At 42.9% G+C, this 17,980-nt stretch overlaps 1 protein-coding gene and 1 long non-coding RNA gene across 4 annotated transcripts in view; one reads left to right on the plus strand and one right to left on the minus strand.

The window, feature by feature from the left end:
* The window catches only part of TMCC3 (transmembrane and coiled-coil domain family 3), a 139,400-nt gene that overhangs the window by 103,687 nt on the left and 17,733 nt on the right, over positions 1-17,980 (minus strand). The window lies entirely within an intron of this gene.
* Positions 6,291-13,057, plus strand: LOC311444708. Of its 3 annotated transcripts, none has more exons than XR_014698008.1 (2): positions 6,291-7,104; positions 10,245-13,057. It is a non-coding gene; the product is annotated as an uncharacterized lncRNA (long non-coding RNA). The 3 variants fall into 3 exon arrangements; XR_014698009.1 differs by having other exon boundaries at positions 10,283-13,057; XR_014698010.1 differs by having other exon boundaries at positions 10,310-13,057.

The raw sequence follows: 17,980 nt of genomic DNA on the forward strand, positions 1-17,980 counted from the left end.
AGTAAACACTCTGAACCTTGGAATTGGATTTTATTTCCTGATGCTATGCAAGCAGTCTAAAGCAGTGAAATACACCCTGGAACTAACAAACGCAAGCCCCAGAACTTGTCACATTTTGATTGATGTCTCTGCTTTCCAACATGATCGCAGATACCCATTTCAGCCAAGGACTGAATATACTTATCGTCTACCATTTTTTCCCAGTCTGTGGGCCAGACATGAATTACTTCCAATGTGAAATCAGACTTCTAGAGAAATGGCTTATTGTGAACCACTGTTCTCCAACAAAACACCTCCCTCAGGAAAGATTAGTCAATGTTTTAGCCTCCTCGTGTTCCCAGAGGAATGAGAACAGCTTCAGCTCTGCTTTGCAGTCCTTCAGAGCAAGCTGCTGAAAAGCTCTGATGGACACAGTCCAGTCTCACCTTTCTCCAGACAGGGCTGTCTCCCTCAGACAGCTCTAGCAGAGAAAATTTTCACCTTCCTGATTGAATCCTGAAAACCTGTGACAGGATTTACAACCAGCAAAAGTTGCTATAAATCCAGCGAACCTGTGATGAATTCAAGCCTGAATCCAGCTCTGCAATCATTACACCTCTGAAGTTGTAGGATCGCTTGCTAAAAGGATAAATTTCTACAACTATAAGAAAAAGTTGTATGACTAAGTCACCAGTTGAAGCTTGTTCCCTTCCAGAAGTATTTTCAGGAAGTTTGTGTCTGTTCATACACAGTCCCAAAATCAAAACTCTGAAGCAAAAATACCAGAAGAAATATGTTCTTGTTTGGACTGCAAAAGAACAGCCAAATTCAATCCAAGCACAAAAGGAGGCTGAAAAGTAAAACAAGAATATAATTCCAGTGGAGAGTGGGTATCTTGACTCTGAGAAGTTTGAAAGCAAAAACATCTCAGATAAGAATCTTGTTTTAACTAAAATAGTCAATGGTACCTTCCCACACCGCCGTAAATCAGGACGCTGTGTATTCAACAAAGAGCAAAAGGCTCGTATATCAGCCAGCAAAACCAGCAAACAAAGGTTATTCCAGATGAACAAAAACTGGTGTTACCTCTACAAGCTGGTAGGGATATTTGCCCTCCATTTCACATACATCTGTGGGCCTGCATGCAGCTGAGCAAGCTCAGAGTGAAAAAGCCCAATGACTTGCTCCTCTGAAACACACTGGTGAAGACGTCTTCAGAAAGGGAGCAAGTAGCCCTACATTCCTCATCTCTCCACTGCTGACACACCTTGGTGTCAGCCTCTGGTTTGGAAGGGAATGAAGCAGCTTGCAGGAGCCAGGGAGGACAACCAGCAGGGAGCACACACCCACACAACTTGACGCTTACATGCAAGACCTACAGCGGGCTGTGGCCACTATCAGAGACTTATAATTAATCAGGTTTCTTCTCATGGCTCCTGCTCTTGCAGCAGCAGGGGCCCCATACAAGCACAGCCAGCGGGGTCACAGAGGTGGGGCAGCTAATGGCTTGCCAGCTGCATGTGCAGATGCAGCAGAAATGTCCTGAGGTACGCTGCCACCTGGTTGTGGTCAGGGAGATGACAGCGAGCAGTCTTTCCACCTTCCACCTCATTCACCTCACAGCACGTGTGTGCTTTAGAGATCAGCAAGGTTACCTGGCAGGGAGACAAGTGTTGCTGTGGTTGTTGTTGCAGTGGAGATACAGGGCGATGAGGGAGCTGGCTATGTGGGGAGTCCTGTGGGACACCCTGGTTCTACTTGGGTGCACTGAAAAAAAAAAAAAACAACACTTCCCCCTTTTCAGCCCTGGTATTACTAACGTACTCAAAAAGCACGTATCATTGGATGCATTCTGGCTCTTCTAGAGCAATACGTGCTTGACTAAGTATGGGAACACTGTCTGGTAACACGCATGATAATGCAGACTGTCAGTAGGTTTAAGTCAACCTAAGGACTCTCTGGCTTTCTCAAAGCCTGTAGCTGGCAGCACATTTCACCACGAATTAGGTATTTTTGCTCACACCTACATGTACGTATTAAGTGCTGCCAGGGACTAAAGCAGGCTTTCATGCCATCTTGGAATAAAGGATTAGGGAGTGAAAGTATGAGAAAGCAAGCCTTGCTCTTGCTCTTAACAGGCAGCACTGGCGATTTAAACAAAAAACAGAAGAGAAAGTTTAGTGGCCTTACAGCTCCTGCTTCAGATCTGTGCTGCCTGAGATATCCTGGTCCTTCTGGCCTACAGAGTGCTTTCTGCCTGAGCATGGTGGTGGGGTGGGAGGGGGTGGTGGTCCCTCTGCAGCAACACATGCTCAGCTTCCTCTTTACATCCCTCCTCAAAGGCAGTACCTTAATACAGCCTGGAAACTGAGCTGGGGAAATGGATGGGAAAAGTTAGATTATATTCAAAAATGTGTACGCACCAACAGTCATTTCTTACAAAAAAAAAAAAAAAAGGAATCTGAGAGTGATCAAGATGAAAAGCAAGGATCTGGTCCTGTTCTTACATTCAGTGAAAATCAGGACTGGCTCCAGCAAATTCAGTCCAGTTACACTAGCAGAAAGACTCTATAAATAGGATCAGAATCGAGTCCGCAGCTCTGTGTTTCATCTGATTGGTGATAGAAAAAGTAAAGCCTGAATGCACACACTGAAAATGAAGTGCAAGCTTGTTAAAAGATAAAGGACCAGGGTTGCAGGACTGGAGGCTTTGTGGACTGCGTGAATTCAGTAACACTGTCATTCTTCTCACACAGCTGTGAAAAGAAACATACAGCATGCAAAGGAAAGAGAGATCAGGTTCTCTGGGTGCACTGTAAGCCCCTGTTGACATATCTGTTTGTTTTGGACTTTATCTGCACACATCTGCTTGCCTACACACAAGTCTAATGAGTCCAGCTTAAAACAGCTATTTGAGGAGCTGACAGATGTTCTTGATCTGATATTGGCTTTACTGCTTTAACTTGGAGCTGTATTTTTACCACATAATCCAGGTTAAAAGTGGTTTGAAAGTACACAGGCAGTCGCATAGCTCTATCACCACTGATAGAGAAACATTCCCTTCAATTGGCACAGCTCTCTCTCATGGTTAGTATTCACAGCTCTCCTCTCCAAATTACAGGTTTAAGGTGATTTTCTTTAATATTTCCTGCAAGCACTTGTAGAGCTTATACCAAGAATACCAATTGTCACAAGAGAGTTAAAGCAAGAGGGTAAGTTAATTAGTTGGCACAAAACTGAAATCAAACAACCTTGTTTCTGTGTGTCAGGAATGGGTTTTAGATGTTTTGTAAAAAAGAAAATGTAAGGAAATAAAAGCCAGTAAGACCTCAGAAATAAATTTTAGCACTAATGACTTGAAAGCTTTATTTTCTGGAATCAAGAACAATACAATTTAAAAGTGAGGCATTTGAAAAAGGTCTAGAGAAAGAAAAGGTGAACTGATTTTTTTCAGCTTAATTCATTTAAAATACAGAGCTTGGAGAATATGTTTAATTAGACAAAAATGATCCGCTTCAGACCTTTCTCAGTCAGTATCTTTTATTTTCTGTCTGTCACCAAGAAGCAAATGCTACCTTATGTCATACAGTCTAGCACTGTGAGATGACAGTGGTGTTCATCCCATCCTTTCTTTCCTTCCTCTTAATTAGAACTAGAGACTGCAAATTCATGGCTCCCAACAGCCAGGATATATGCACACTGCAAGGGAAACATAGCTGAGGCTGTGCCTGAGGGCGCTGCACAACACCTGCGGCTGTGCTCTTTCCTTCCCCTCTATTACAGCTCTTCTACCACAGCGTGTTGGGCTGTACCGAGCTGTACAGCACAGCAAAAGCTATTTATGAACTCTTACATCTGTGCACAGACAGTGATAATAGAACAGGACAGTAGTAGCTAGGAACGTTTTGATATGACATTTTTCTAAAGGAAACCTTATTCCCTTAATTTCTGCAGGAAGAAGGGGAGGAGCCTGCTGGAAACTCTTGAGACGTACATTTAAAAAACTGATGGGAGACCAAAGCATGTATTCAAAACCACACTAAGCTTCATTTTTGAAGATGTAATACCATTTTGGACACATATTTAAAATTAGGTTTAATTGGTTCGGATGTTGCTTGCCTGAAATAGTAGCTTCTGAGCAAAATGCTCAGCAAAAGGAAACGGAACCATCACCACAAGGTGAAGAGCTCAAAATAAGCAACCATTGATGCAGCTAACTTGGTTAGCTCATGGACAGTGTTGCCTTGACTTTTTTAGATGGGCTCTGCCTGGAGATGTCAACCAAAGGCCCTCCAGAAACCAGGGGTCATTCTTGAAAAATCCAGCCTTGTGCGATGGTCCTGAGGGACAGGAGAGACCGTGTCTGTCACTGAATCCCCTAAAATTTGACTGCTAGGTCACAGACAAGAGAAGCACGTCCCTGAGCTAGTTTCTGCCATTGGAACAAGTGAATAAATATTATTACTTACATAGCATTTAGTGGCATTTGTAAGTGACAAAAGGATTCTTATTGTTCCTTTTTTTCTTCCTTCTCAGAAGATTATTATTTTTTTACAGAGTGAAAATGAGCACTTTCTAAATTCCTAGCCAAAGAAAAATGTCAAAGTTTTCTCATGTTCAGCAAAATGATTATTGCTTAAAAACTGTAATTTTATTTAAAAATTTTAAATGGTGATTTTACAGAAAAGCAATGATTACTTTGCTTTTCAAAACAAAATCTCTGACTAATGTACCATACCCACAGAATGAGATAATGCCACAGAAACCACTTTTTCTCTTGGAAAAAAAAAAATCTGTTTCATTTTATATCTTTAAAGATTTATTTTCTTTTTGTCCTGAAGGAATTATTGTAAGGTAAGGTGGAAGCAGATAGCACAGGCAGCACCAACCCTCAGCAATACTGCTTGGGCTGGTCTGCAGTCCTGGTCTCACAATGAAAGAGCTGCCAGCCCACCACCCAGTCCGTTCCCTTCCCTTCCTTCCCTTTCCCACAACATTATGTCTGCATTTGGCCCTGTGGTGAGGACAAATAACGTTGCATATCTTGTAGAACTTGCTTCTGCACTTGCAAGCAACATGTAACATTTCATCTAGTATTAAAAACCATGCTGAGGTTCTTGCTGCAACTTCGTTTTCTTCCTATTTTTTCTGATACTGGGCTGTATCTTCAGAGTTTTTAGCTGCTTCTTCTAGATCATTTAATACAACAAGCTTGATAAACAGACCCAAGATAAATACGAAATGGAAGCTAATATTACTACTAAAAAGGGTCTATTTAAGCCATACAGTAGAGAGGAAACAAAGCACTTCAGCCACTCTCAGCCACCATGTGGGAAGGAGCTACCTGATTGAAGGCACACAAATAGCACACTCATGATTTGAATTTTACTTGCTATAGTTGCAGCAACTTCTAAGTTCACTGGAGCAAAAGATGCTAACAAAGAATAGCATGGCCTGTCTGGTTTTCAATTTACTTTGTGCCTTTGCTGCAATTGTTACACAGCACTTCCCCTTTCTCATTTGCCAAACCACTCTTAGAAATATCACAACGGGAACGAGCAAGGCCTTTCATCGACATGCTAAGAACATGATTATGAAACACATCTTCAAATAAATTGCTGTCCTCATAAAAAGGAAATATTTGCTGTGAATTGTTCCAACGGGTAAGACAACAAATGGTATTTTGATTTCTATTGCATTTCATTGGGCTTTTCCAGCGCTAATGTGCATAGCCTCCCAGCCCTCCTCCAAGCTCAGAAGCTGCTCTTCCTCCTGCTTTGGCAGGCAGAGCCACTGGGAAACCTCGCCAGAGAGCAGGATGATGAAGGGGGCTTGAGACAAGGCTCAGCTCAGTTTGCAGCCCTCCCCCTTGGTGGGTCCACGTCCTCAGCCAAGCCCAACAACCACACCTCCTAGTGAGGACAGTTTGCTGCCACTGATTGTAGCGAGAGTCTTCAGCCAAAAGAAGGGAAGCGAGGAATTTTCTACACTTTTCTAGCCCTCTTGAATCCTGAATCCCTGATTATTGATGCAAAGAGATCAACCAAGCCCTCCCCGTCAAGCCAGCCGGTGGCTACCCAATAGCGCCCAAATTGCTCTGCACATTTCACCACCTAGCTCTACTTTTGTGTTGCTGATGCAACCACAGAACACTTTAATTTGGCAGGATCCTCCTCTGCTCAGACCATGCAGAAACCTCACTAGCTATAGGAAATTAAAATCACTACCCACCTGCGACTCACCAAAAAATAAGAAGAAATCAAAGGGCTCAGGCCCTGAGCTAAAACTGCTGTCCTGTAGTGCATGTAATACACAATAAATGTTTGTTCATTGTCTTTTGTATTATAAAACAAGGAGTTCCGTTTGAGGAGCAGGAGTTGCAAAAGCTCCCTGCTGAAGTAAGATGTATAATACTTGGCTAGACACTATGAAAATTCTTTTGCTTAATGTAACAAAAAAGAGAACCCCCTCCCCTTCTCTCCTTCTGCATCTCAGTTGCCTCTTTTGTTCAAAGACACTGCTGCAAAGTTCATGTAACCATCTCCTGATAAGTTGCTAAACTAGTGTATCAACATCCTGCATTCCTGTCTCACGCTGGGCCAACATGACCAAATAAAAAAAAAGAAGTTGAACCACAACGCGGAGGAAGACTATGGCCTTCATCTTCACGACCACCAGAGGGACAGAGACGACCCCCTAGCAACAGTGCGCGCAGTCGCAGAATATACCAGGATGTGCTGCGTAATCCCAGAATTACCAAGATATAAAAAGGGACCCTGGCGGGGGTGAGGTGCGCACCGTTGGTGGAGCCGAGACTCCCCGGCCGCCCAGCGCTGTTTTGCTTGCTGTTGCTTACTCAATAAATTCCTTTCTATTATTAATGCAATGCTCTCTGAAAATTAATTAAGGGGGCAACTTATAACAAATTTGGTGCCGTGACTCGGATGAAGGCAATCTGATTGAAAGACCTTCGGAGGGGGCGCCCCGCTGATTTCAGCGGCCTTCGCTAGGACTGCTTTCATTCAAATCCTTCACCGACGAACCCTAAATTCGGCAGCAAGCAAATAAAGCCGGCAACCCCTAGTAATCTTTGTGCACGAAGACCGAACGAAGACTCAGGAGTGAGTAAGTATAGGCCGGTGATCCGTTCGGTTGGGGTTGGGTATCCTGGAGCGTGTCGCTGTGAGACGTCCAATTGTGGACGAAGCGAGTGCGGACCCCTCGGTAGTGCAGTTCCCACATCCCGCGAGGGACTGGGCCACGAAAAGGGGGAAGCGATTTGTGTGTGTGTGTGAAGGCGCTCCAGAAGATGGGACAGAAGAAGAGTAAGCCTTCTGGTCCCATGGGCGGGGTAACGTCTGATGTTAGGTTACTCCGGGATTAATGATTAAAAATTGGGAGGATTCCCCTTTTAGGCGGGGAAGGAATAAAGTAAAAATGATACATTATTGTGTTGAAGTTTGGGGTGGTAAACAGATTTGAGGAGACCACCTTTACTGGCCTGTATTTGGGTCCTTTGAAGATTGGGTTTGCCAGGCCCTAAATATTTATGTAAACTCAAAAGAACCTTTTAGTTTGGAAGAAAGTGAATATGCACATTTGTGGATCAGCTCGGAAACTCGAGCCAATTTATATCCTCTAAAAGAAAAAGGAGGGGATGGGAGGCACAAGATAAACCGAGAATTAGAGATTCCAGCCCCACTGCCTCCCTATATTCCACCATCCCCACCTGCAGCCCCTCCAACTCCCGGGCTTCCTAATCTGCAACCCCGGGGAGACTCTGATAGCAACTCTGATTCTAGCACTCAGAGACCAGTGACTAGGAATATGTGGCAGTCCCCATTAACTCCGGGGACGTCTGAGATTTTAAGAAAGAGACAGGAGGAGGGTAAGTGATCTTTAATGGCAACTGGCATAATGTTTGCAGCTGCTGAGGAATAATTCTAACTGGAATAATAACTGTACATTGTATATTGTATATATAAAAGCCCGGGCATTTTTGTTAAAGTGTTCTTTTATACATATGTTAATATGTTAATATGTAAATATAAGAACTGCCATTGAGGTGTATGTCTAAGGGAACAAAATTTGCCCAGGCATATTATCGGCTCATCAGGTTTAAATGTCCCCAGTGTAATTGTCTACAGGCAGTTAATTTACAGTGGTCTGTTTTTACTTGTGTATCTGTATATTGTGGATTTTGGAGGGATTGGGATTGACTAGTAAAGAGCTTCTAGGAAAACGGTGGAATATTAACCACTGTAGATTACAATAGGAAAAGTTCAAAGCAAAGAAATCCCGAGGAAAAGCCTCCTAGGATGTATACTAACACATTGGAGGGATATAGTGGGGTGAGAGGGTACAGAAAGTAAAAGAACTCTTATCAAATATTGTAATCAGTGGTGGCCACTTTATAAACTAGAGGATGGAGCGGAGTGGCCCCTAAATGGAACTACTAATTATAACACCATATTACAGTCAATGTTTTTGTGGAGAGAAGGAAAACAGGATGAAATGTTGTATATTGATGTTGTTTCAGCATCTTGGAGGGAAAAGGTATGGAATTAAGTTGGCCCCTGACTGAGCCTTTGATGTCGGCATTAGAAAAGTAAAGGCTAGAGAAAGATAAAGGAAGTGTTAAAAGGTTTGTGGAAAGTGTTAAAGGTATTCGAAGTTGAATGAGCAGGGAAAGGTGATGTAGGTATTATCTAAGTAACAGTCTAGAAGTTTTGGTATATTTGCATATTTGTTGTGGTGTTTGTTCAGTTTCCCAAGCATCAGGGAGGGGGGAACAGCCTGCTCCACCAGGGGCCTCTCCAGCGGCCGCAGGGGGGCTTCGGCTCCAGCGCCTGGAGCGCCTCCTCCCCCTCCTTCTGCACTGACTTTGGTGTCTGCGAGGGGGTTTCTCGCTCTCCCAGCTGCTGTTGAGCAGCAGGTTTTTGTTTGTTTGTTTGTTTGTTTGTTTGTTTTCGTGGATGTGCTCTCACAGAGGCACAGACTATGTTGCTGTGGCTTGGCTCTGGGCAGCAGTGGGCCCCTTTAGGGCCAGATGAAATTGTCCCTTATCTACCACGGGGAGGTTTCTGTTTTTGTTTTGTTTTGTTTTCCACGGGGGCTGCCACTGCAGTTTCCCACCCCCACACCCCTCACACACCCTCAAACCTTGCCATCAAACCCAATACACTGGAGCAGCTAAGTCATTACTGACTTGTAAAGTATCAGGGATTAAATTAACTAATGAAACCCTAAATGTGATGGGGGTAGAAGGGACTGGGATAACAGTGCCACTTTTGGGGGATACCAAGCTGAGACCAGGGGATAAAATGATCACTGGGCAATTATTGTATGTATCCAAGGCGGAAACTAACTTGTTGGGAAGGGATTTGATGATTAAATTGGGCATTCAACTAGTAAATTGTTAGACTGGAATAACAGTGTTATTAATGGAGTGCTCTCAGGCCCTGAGAGCAAACGTATATTCACCTCTGACTGGAAAGACCCTGAAATGGGGGCGGAAGCAACAATATAGGTGGACAATTTTACTTTAGGGGTTTACAGGGACACCTATCTATTTGGATAAATTCTAAAAAAGATTTTGGAGCAATTACAACCTCCCAAGGAGGTATTAATGTTATAAATATGTGGATCATTTTAAGGAAAATCGATACTCCCTGATGGGAGAGAAATGCTGAATAAAGTGATAATGAGGCAAATAACTGTTTTACATCAGAAGAATCATTGGGAGGTGCAAGCAATGTGTGATGTTGTTCTAAGAAAGCATGTCTGTGTAGGAATATATACTTTAGGGAAGCACACATGCAGAGGATGTACTATATGTCAAAGGATAAATAAAAAGGTCTTCTGTAACCTATCTAGAGGGGGACGGGAGCCAGGGCTTTGACCTTTCCAAAGTATACAGGTAGATTTTACTGAGTTACTTGTTTGTCCTAATCGACCACGTGACTGAATGGGTGTAAAGCTTTACTGCAAGGATTAAAGCAGGCCTTAGAGATTGAGTGGGATTTTCACAGCCCCTGGCACCCCTCCTCTTCTGGAAAGGTAGAGCAAATGAATGGTGAAATTAAGAAACAACTAACAAAACTTGTGCTGGAAACTAAGGCTTCTTGGGTAAAATGCTTACCTCTTGCACTGTTAAACATATGGACACAGCCCAGAACTGGTATAGGAATTTCTCCTTTTGAAATGCTATATGGTATGCCCTATGACTCGGAATTGCCACTTGATCACCCTCAATTCTAATTAAGACTTGGAAAGAGACTTCTTTAACACCACGATGGGGAAGGCCCCTATGTTGTTTTGCTTACCACAGAAACGGCTATTCGAACTGCGCAGAAAGGATGGACGCATGCCGGCCGAGTGAAAGGACCAATCCGGGAACGTAAATGGGAGGCAGCTCCAGGCCCTGACGACTTGAAGCTGACACTAAGACGGACTCGATAAGTATTGTGTATTATCTGTGTATCGTGGGAAGGGGAGGAGGCCCTGTTTCGAAGGCTCCCTAGTAGGTTCCCCTGAAGAACACTGCTGCTGCCAAGAAGAACCGATACCTTGTAGTTCGCTACAACCGAACTGACAAGCAAGGCAGAGAAGTGAAAACGGTGGGGGACTGAGGGGCCGACAATTTAGATGGGCTCCGACCACCTCCTACGATACATGGGAGTCAGTATCATCGTTTTGGTCAGCTATGGGTCTGCGCATCCCCACCAGCCTTTTAAATGGAGCTTAATCAGATGGGAGGATCAATTCATCATCCAGCAAACAACGACAGCGGGTGCTCCCAGTTTCCGCATCACATTATGTGACCTGGTGTCAGTGCAGCCACGCTTTAACCTATCAGGATTTTATTTCTGCCCAAGTTCTAACCCAGGAAAGGGGTACTGTAATTATCCAAACGCATATTATTGTGCATACTGGGGGTGTGAAACCATTGCTACGGACTGGACACTCGGGGCTGGTCGGAATAAATTCTTACAAGTGGGATATGGGCCGCAAGGTTGTAACTGACAAGTGGATCCCCGTTACAGGTGGCAAGGGCATGGTATAGGGTATACAGGAACCTTCCATGGAAATAAAGAAATTTGCAAGGTTCTATATATAAATATAACAAACTTGGACGATACTAGGTGGGTACTAGGAAAATGTCAGATTTTACGAACACAGAACAGATAGGGGAGGACTCATACTAATAAAAAGGAGGATGCTGATAGGCCCCAGGCAGTAGGAACAAATGAGGTATTGTCAGAAAATGTCCAGGGAATCCAGCCTGTGGAAAATACTACAGTGCCAACCCTCGGCAGCCCTACAAGCTCAGGTAAAGCTGAGAATGATAACATAGTTGAGAATAACATATGGGGGGGGGTCATGAATGCCAGCTACCAATTATTAAACAAAACAAGCCCAAATGTAACAAAACACTGTTGATTATGCTTTAGTATAAGGCCTTCATATTATGATGCTATTGGGGATCCTGGGGAGCCCACCCGCACAAACAAGAACAGCCCTCTACATTGCAGTTGGGGAAAAGACATAAGGGTAACACTAACACAAGTCACTGGAGGTGGTAGGTGTGTGGGCACGGTTCCTAGTGGGAAGTGTCATCTATGTAATACCATGGAGAATGGAAAACAATCAACCGAGTGGCTAATCCCAGCCAACAACGCTAGGTGGGTTTGTTCATGAGTGGGCGTAACTCTTTGTCTATCACTAAAACTCTTTAATGCGTCTCGTGATTTTTGTATACAGGTGATAATTATACCAAGGATTCTATACCACCCTGAGGATTGTATGTATACCCAGCACACAGTGGCAAGTTATCATCTGGAAAGACGGGAACCATTCACGGCTCTAACTTTGGCCACCCTAATAATCCTGGGAGGAGCTAGAGTGGGGACCAGGGTAGCCTCATTGGTTAAACAAAATCAAGAATTTACTTCCTTACGCGTTGCTGTGGACGAGGACCTGACCCAAACTGAACAATCCATCTCGGCCCTGGAAAATCTATCAGGTCACTTCAGAGGTAGTGTTACAAAATCGTAGGGGATTAGATTTGGTATTTTTCAACAGGATGGGCTGTTTGCAGCCCTGAAAGAGGAATGCTGTGTATGCTGATCACACTGGAGTGGTAAGAGATACAATGGCAAGACCCAGGGAAGGGTTGGAAAAAAGGAAACAGGAGAATGAAGCCCAACAGAGCTGGTACGAATCTTGGTTTAATTATTCACCTTGGCTTACTACTTTATTATCAACAATAGCAGGACCTTTGTTGTTATTAAAAATAGCAATAACTTTTGGACCATATATTTTTAATAAATTGATTGCGATTGTAAAGGGATGTTTAGAAGCGGCACATCTAATGCTCATACATGCCAAATACGAGCCAATAAGTACCAACGAAGGAATCGAGGAAACATTAGTTCTTAATAGCCAGGCATTGCAGAGCTTCAATGAACAAAATGAGTAACTAAAAGAAAAAGGAGGGATTGTAATACACAATAAATGTTTGTTCATTGTCTTTTGTATTATAAAACAAGGAGTTCCGTTTGAGGAGCAGGAGTTGCAAAAGCTCCCTGCTGAAGTAAGATGTATAATACTTGGCTAGACACTATGAAAATTCTTTTGCTTAATGTAACAAAAAAGAGAACCCCCTCCCCTTCTCTCCTTCTGCATCTCAGTTGCCTCTTTTGTTCAAAGACACTGCTGCAAAGTTCATGTAACCATCTCCTGATAAGTTGCTAAACTAGTGTATCAACATCCTGCATTCCTGTCTCACGCTGGGCCAACATGACCAAATAAAAAAAAAGAAGTTGAACCACAACGCGGAGGAAGACTATGGCCTTCATCTTCACGACCACCAGAGGGACAGAGACGACCCCCTAGCAACAGTGCGCGCAGTCGCAGAATATACCAGGATGTGCTGCGTAATCCCAGAATTACCAAGATATAAAAAGGGACCCTGGCGGGGGTGAGGTGCGCGCCGTTGGTGGAGCCGAGACTCCCCGGCCGCCCAGCGCTGTTTTGCTTGCTGTTGCTTACTCAATAAATTCCTTTCTATTATTAATGCAATGCTCTCTGAAAATTAATTAAGGGGGCAACTTATAACAGTGCAGAAAAAAACATTTGGCAATGTTTGCTGAGTTGTTTGTTACTGAATCACATCAAATCCACACGTATCCTAAGCAATCTGTTGCTAGGTGCTTATTTTTTTTGATAACTTAGCAGACTTTGAACATTTTTCCAGAAAGGAGTGCTGTACCTGAAGGTTTTGTTGCTATTTTGTTCAAATGAAGCAACAACAGCTGAAAAAAACCTCACATGACTCCTCAGCAGAGGTAGAAAAAAAAAAAAAAAAAACTCTGTTCGCAAGCTGGCAGACCTTGAAATCAGATCAAACAGCAACTGTGAAGCACCCTCTCTTGAACTCCACAAACAGGTGTAAAGAATTATTTAACCTTGTGCTTTTAAGGTGAGATTAGATCCAAAACTTAAAGAGACTGGTTAAGAATAAACCCTAGTCAACAACGGTTTCAGAAGATGTATACTGTTCAAAATACAACAACTCTCCTTCAAACTAGCTGATCTTGGGAGTTTTATTCTCTCATAACTTTTGGACCAGCAACAAAACACCAGCAATTCTGTATCGTAAGTGAAACCTAAAAGACTGGTTAGGCTTTTGGCCGTAGCTAAATATAAACAGATCTTCTTTCATTTCTGTAGATCGTTTTACGTTTAAAGACACGGGAATACGCTGCAAAGCCAATTAAATGACACTCATCTTTGCATGGGATGGGGAGCAGACACTGCTCAGAAGACCGGAATGGCTTCCCGGAGAGCACAGAGTGGTGACATCCAGAAAAAAAACACTCCCAGCCCTGGGCCTCAGTGAGCAGGCTGCGGGCTGCCATGACCCTGGGGTGGCGGCCCCTCTTCGCAGGCTGAGGATGAGAGCTGGGCTGGGCGAGAGCTCAGCGGCCCCGTTGTGGCCCAGGCCATGGGGCATGGCGGTGACAAGGCCTTGCAGTGAGGCATGGCAAGCTGCGACCAGCGGGCCTCGGCACGCCGGCCTGCGCTGCTGCCGTGCTCACTGCACTCTGCATGGGCCTGAACAGACCAGAACTGAAATTCCCTTAAGAATATAATAAGAATAATAAAATCCCACTGCCAAAACCACACAACAGCACTGCATTTCCCCATACACCTTTGTTGTTTTTTTTTCTGTGCTACCAGAGGAGTCTTTGAGCAAGAATGAAACAAATATTTGCTGCTTTACTGATCTCAGGACCCACACAAAAGGGCAGAGGAGGGGTGAGAGCTCACTGACACGCCGATCTTCTGAAACAGAGAGATGATTGCAGTGAGGGGAGCTGCTTTATAGTGCCCCTTTACAATCACAACACATGGGTTTCTCAGCTGTATGTACTTATAGCTTTATCAAAGAAGTGCAATTCTGTTATTTTTACAAAATAAGTACTGTATGAATTTACAAGTTCGTAGCATTTTTAAGCAGAAACCTGTATTCACACCTCTCTGAGGACGCAGCACCTGACTGAACTACCTATGGCTGTGGGAGGCACAACCACGCACTGGCCCCAAAGGTGGGCCAGGAGGACCCCTCTTCTCCTTCATCCCAGCCTCCAGCAGCCTTCTCCTGCCCCACAGTGCGTCTGGAACCGTGCTCTCAGTTGCTGCAGCCTGGAGAAAGCCCAACCCACAACAGCCACTGCTTGTATTTTAGGGCTGAACATTTTCTGAGATCCCTTGAATTCTTCCTGCTACACAGGGATTTGCCAATGTGTGAATGGAAGTAATCCCCTCCTGTGAAGGTTGTGGATCTTTTCCTGGTGTTCCTGCTCTGGTGGCCACACATGGGCTTAGCCACACACCCCTGTTAACAAGGAACTCGCCCCTAGGACAGCCATGAACTGTTGACCCTTTTAAAGAGTTGATCCAAAATCATGTTAGAGACTGCAGAAAAAAAAAATTACTCCTTTTGACTTCAGTGGCTAAACGGGTAACCAAGGTCTTACTGCAACTGCATTTACACATTATGTATGCTATATATAACCATAGAGAAAGCAGAAAGTTGTATTACTTTCTCACACCACAAACTAGTTTTGGTATGAAAACACATCCCTTAATCTGAGGGGAGGCAGCAACTTTCAGAATAGGTGAAGATTGTGATTCACATGTTGTACCTTGCATAGAGATCCTGCTGATTCACCTACTTCAAAACTCTTTCTAATCTTTTGGCCCTCTGAAAGCCATCATTTAAGCTGGGATCCAGAGCTCACTGAAGTGACTGGGTACCTCATGTCTGTCTTGTAAACCCTGCATTTGGAGAGCAACGTATGCACAAAACCTAAACCTCTGAAAACTGAGTGTACAGGAACAAATGAGACTGACTGCATCAGCAGACACAGAGCTTGCGGCAGCTTAAAGTCATTTTGTACAAAAGGAATTCAGGATGCAGGAAAATACATATATATGCTTTGTTTCTGCAGGGAGATGGGGTTAACCGTCTCTTGCAGGAAGCCTAGCTCCTAGTATGATCTCTCATAAATAATTCTTTTTCTCTTGCAGTGCTGTGTTAGAAGGACACAACAGAACTGGAGGCTGAAAGCTCAGCTACCGAAAGATCTCAGTTCTGATGCACTCCTGCTGAGCATGGCAGGGCCTCTAAGAAAGGAAATCAAGAGGAGAGTATTCAAGCGGTAGCATTTACTGCAGAGCTTGGAAAAACAAACTGAAAGACAAAGCTTTATATTGCATCTTAGACCCCTAAGCCTGCAACTTCCACTTCACAGGCTGAGCTTCTCATGCGAATTCACACCAACATCACACATTGATTCTGCAGCGGGATCCAGGTGAGCACGAAGTCCTACAGAACAGTAATAGCCCCATGCTCTTTAGCAGCACTGCTTTTTCCATACAGTTTGTAGCATCTGTAATAATTTTCCAGGGGATACAGCAAACAGTGTAACAAAGAAAATGTACTCACAGGAGAAACAACTACAGTACATCATTCTGTGCACTGCATGCTTAATCACTGTGCACAAACTTTGTGTATTTGTGCATCTGTGAGGGAAAAAGGGAGAGAAAGGCATATTGATTCTTTTTATGACACAATTTTAAAAACAACAACAACAATTTCTTTGCTAAAAATGTGAGAACAATACAAAGGCTTCAAATGCATTAAAAATAAACAATATAAAAGTATGCCAAGAATATTTAGCACTGGTGCAGTTAGGCTAGAAGCTGATCACAGTTTAGGTGTCACAAATAACAATGCTCTGACAGATGTAAAAAACACAGTATGGCTTTCAATCTTCTTATCTTGCACAAAGCTGGGAGGTTTTCTAATATAAGGAAATAAAACAATATTCAACTACATATGTAACAGTGAGATCTTGTATGTGAAATATAAGCAAACATTCATGATCTGAAAACAGTGTTGGAGGCAAAGGAAGATCAGCACATCTTTAAATCCAGCCATGAATACCAATGGCAGGGGTTGAAAACTAGTGTGTCACCACTTCACCACTTCACACCTGAAACCATACGCGCCAGAGAAAATTAAAACAAACAACAGTGACAAAAATACATACTGTTTTTGAGGTAAGAAAATTAGGGAGAGGAAGGGAAAGAAAGACGTAAGAAAACCAGAAGACTCTTTGTGGAAATGCACCACAGAGCTCTCACCAGTAATGACTTGCTGATGGCAGGAGTCTCACTAGACCTGTGAGCACTCATGAACCTGGCTAAGGCCAGCTGTACAGCCTCTGCAAGTTGTCTTCAGAAGTAAACCAAAAAACTCTTTCACTATTCATACAACCATTAGTCCTTTCTAAATGTCTTCTTCCATACCTAACATTAAAGAACCTGGAAGAATCTTTAAAAGTCTTGTTTCTTTGTTTCTCAAATTCAGCAACATAATATGGAAGATAAGAAAAACTGTATAAAACTGATCTTCTATCTCGCCTTAAAATGTGTTTAGGGAAAAAGAAGTCAAACTAACAACTGAGGTTTCTAAAATATATAAAACAAAATGAATTTATACACTAAAAATGCTAAGCAGTCAAATGAGAACTCAAAACAAAGCTATAACAATTACTCCATTAATATAATTAATGAGAATATACTTATTTTTCCAAAGTCAGCTTTTTGCCTAAAACTTAAACCCCTTTCCATATAAAGAAAGGGGAGAGCAAAGCCATTCAATTTATTTAATATTGCAAAGAGTGAGAGTGCACAAATGCAACCATTCACATGCTGCTGAACACAATCAGCACTAGATACCTCTGAGTCACTGGTCCTATATGGCTACACATGTATTTCAAGGGAAGCCTGCTGAGCAGGGAGCTCTTACTTGCAGCCCTTGCAATTGCAGTGCTAGGCTGATATGACAAGCTATGCATGGTCACAGGCATGTTCGTTTATCCTATAATTTTTGTTTGACCTACCATATGTATCTACAACTCACCTGAACCTGGACTGAAATTATCTACTGGGAACGTCTCCAGCATTGCAGATACTTAATTCCCTAATCGTTCATCATTCAGATATTGAGTAGTTTGTACGACACCCATGAACCCATCATGCATCCAAACAAGAATATACATTATGAACAGACAGTGTTGTTGAAAGATTATGTCAAGGGCACAGATAAACATGTAAAGCTTCTTGTCAGTGAGTTCCCTCATTTAGGATAAATATTTTTATAACATTATTATATTTTCTATACAATCACCATTTTATTAAAAAAAAATGTTTATTACAATGAAAGGGAAGTATCAACTATATAGAAAAAACATCAAGCAAAAAAAGTAAAATATAGAAAGGCCTGCCAAATCAGTACCATGTATAGAGTTGCTATGGCTGCCCCAGGGCAGAGTAGCACAGAGTTCTAGCAATTCAAGAAATACTCAATTCAAGATATATTGCAAAATTGTTTCAAAATGCACTCCTCCTCAGTTGGTGTTCAGCA

Source organism: Aythya ferina, assembly GCF_964211825.1.
Source record: "Aythya ferina genome assembly, chromosome: 1".
Classification (NCBI taxonomy): domain Eukaryota; kingdom Metazoa; phylum Chordata; class Aves; order Anseriformes; family Anatidae; genus Aythya; species Aythya ferina.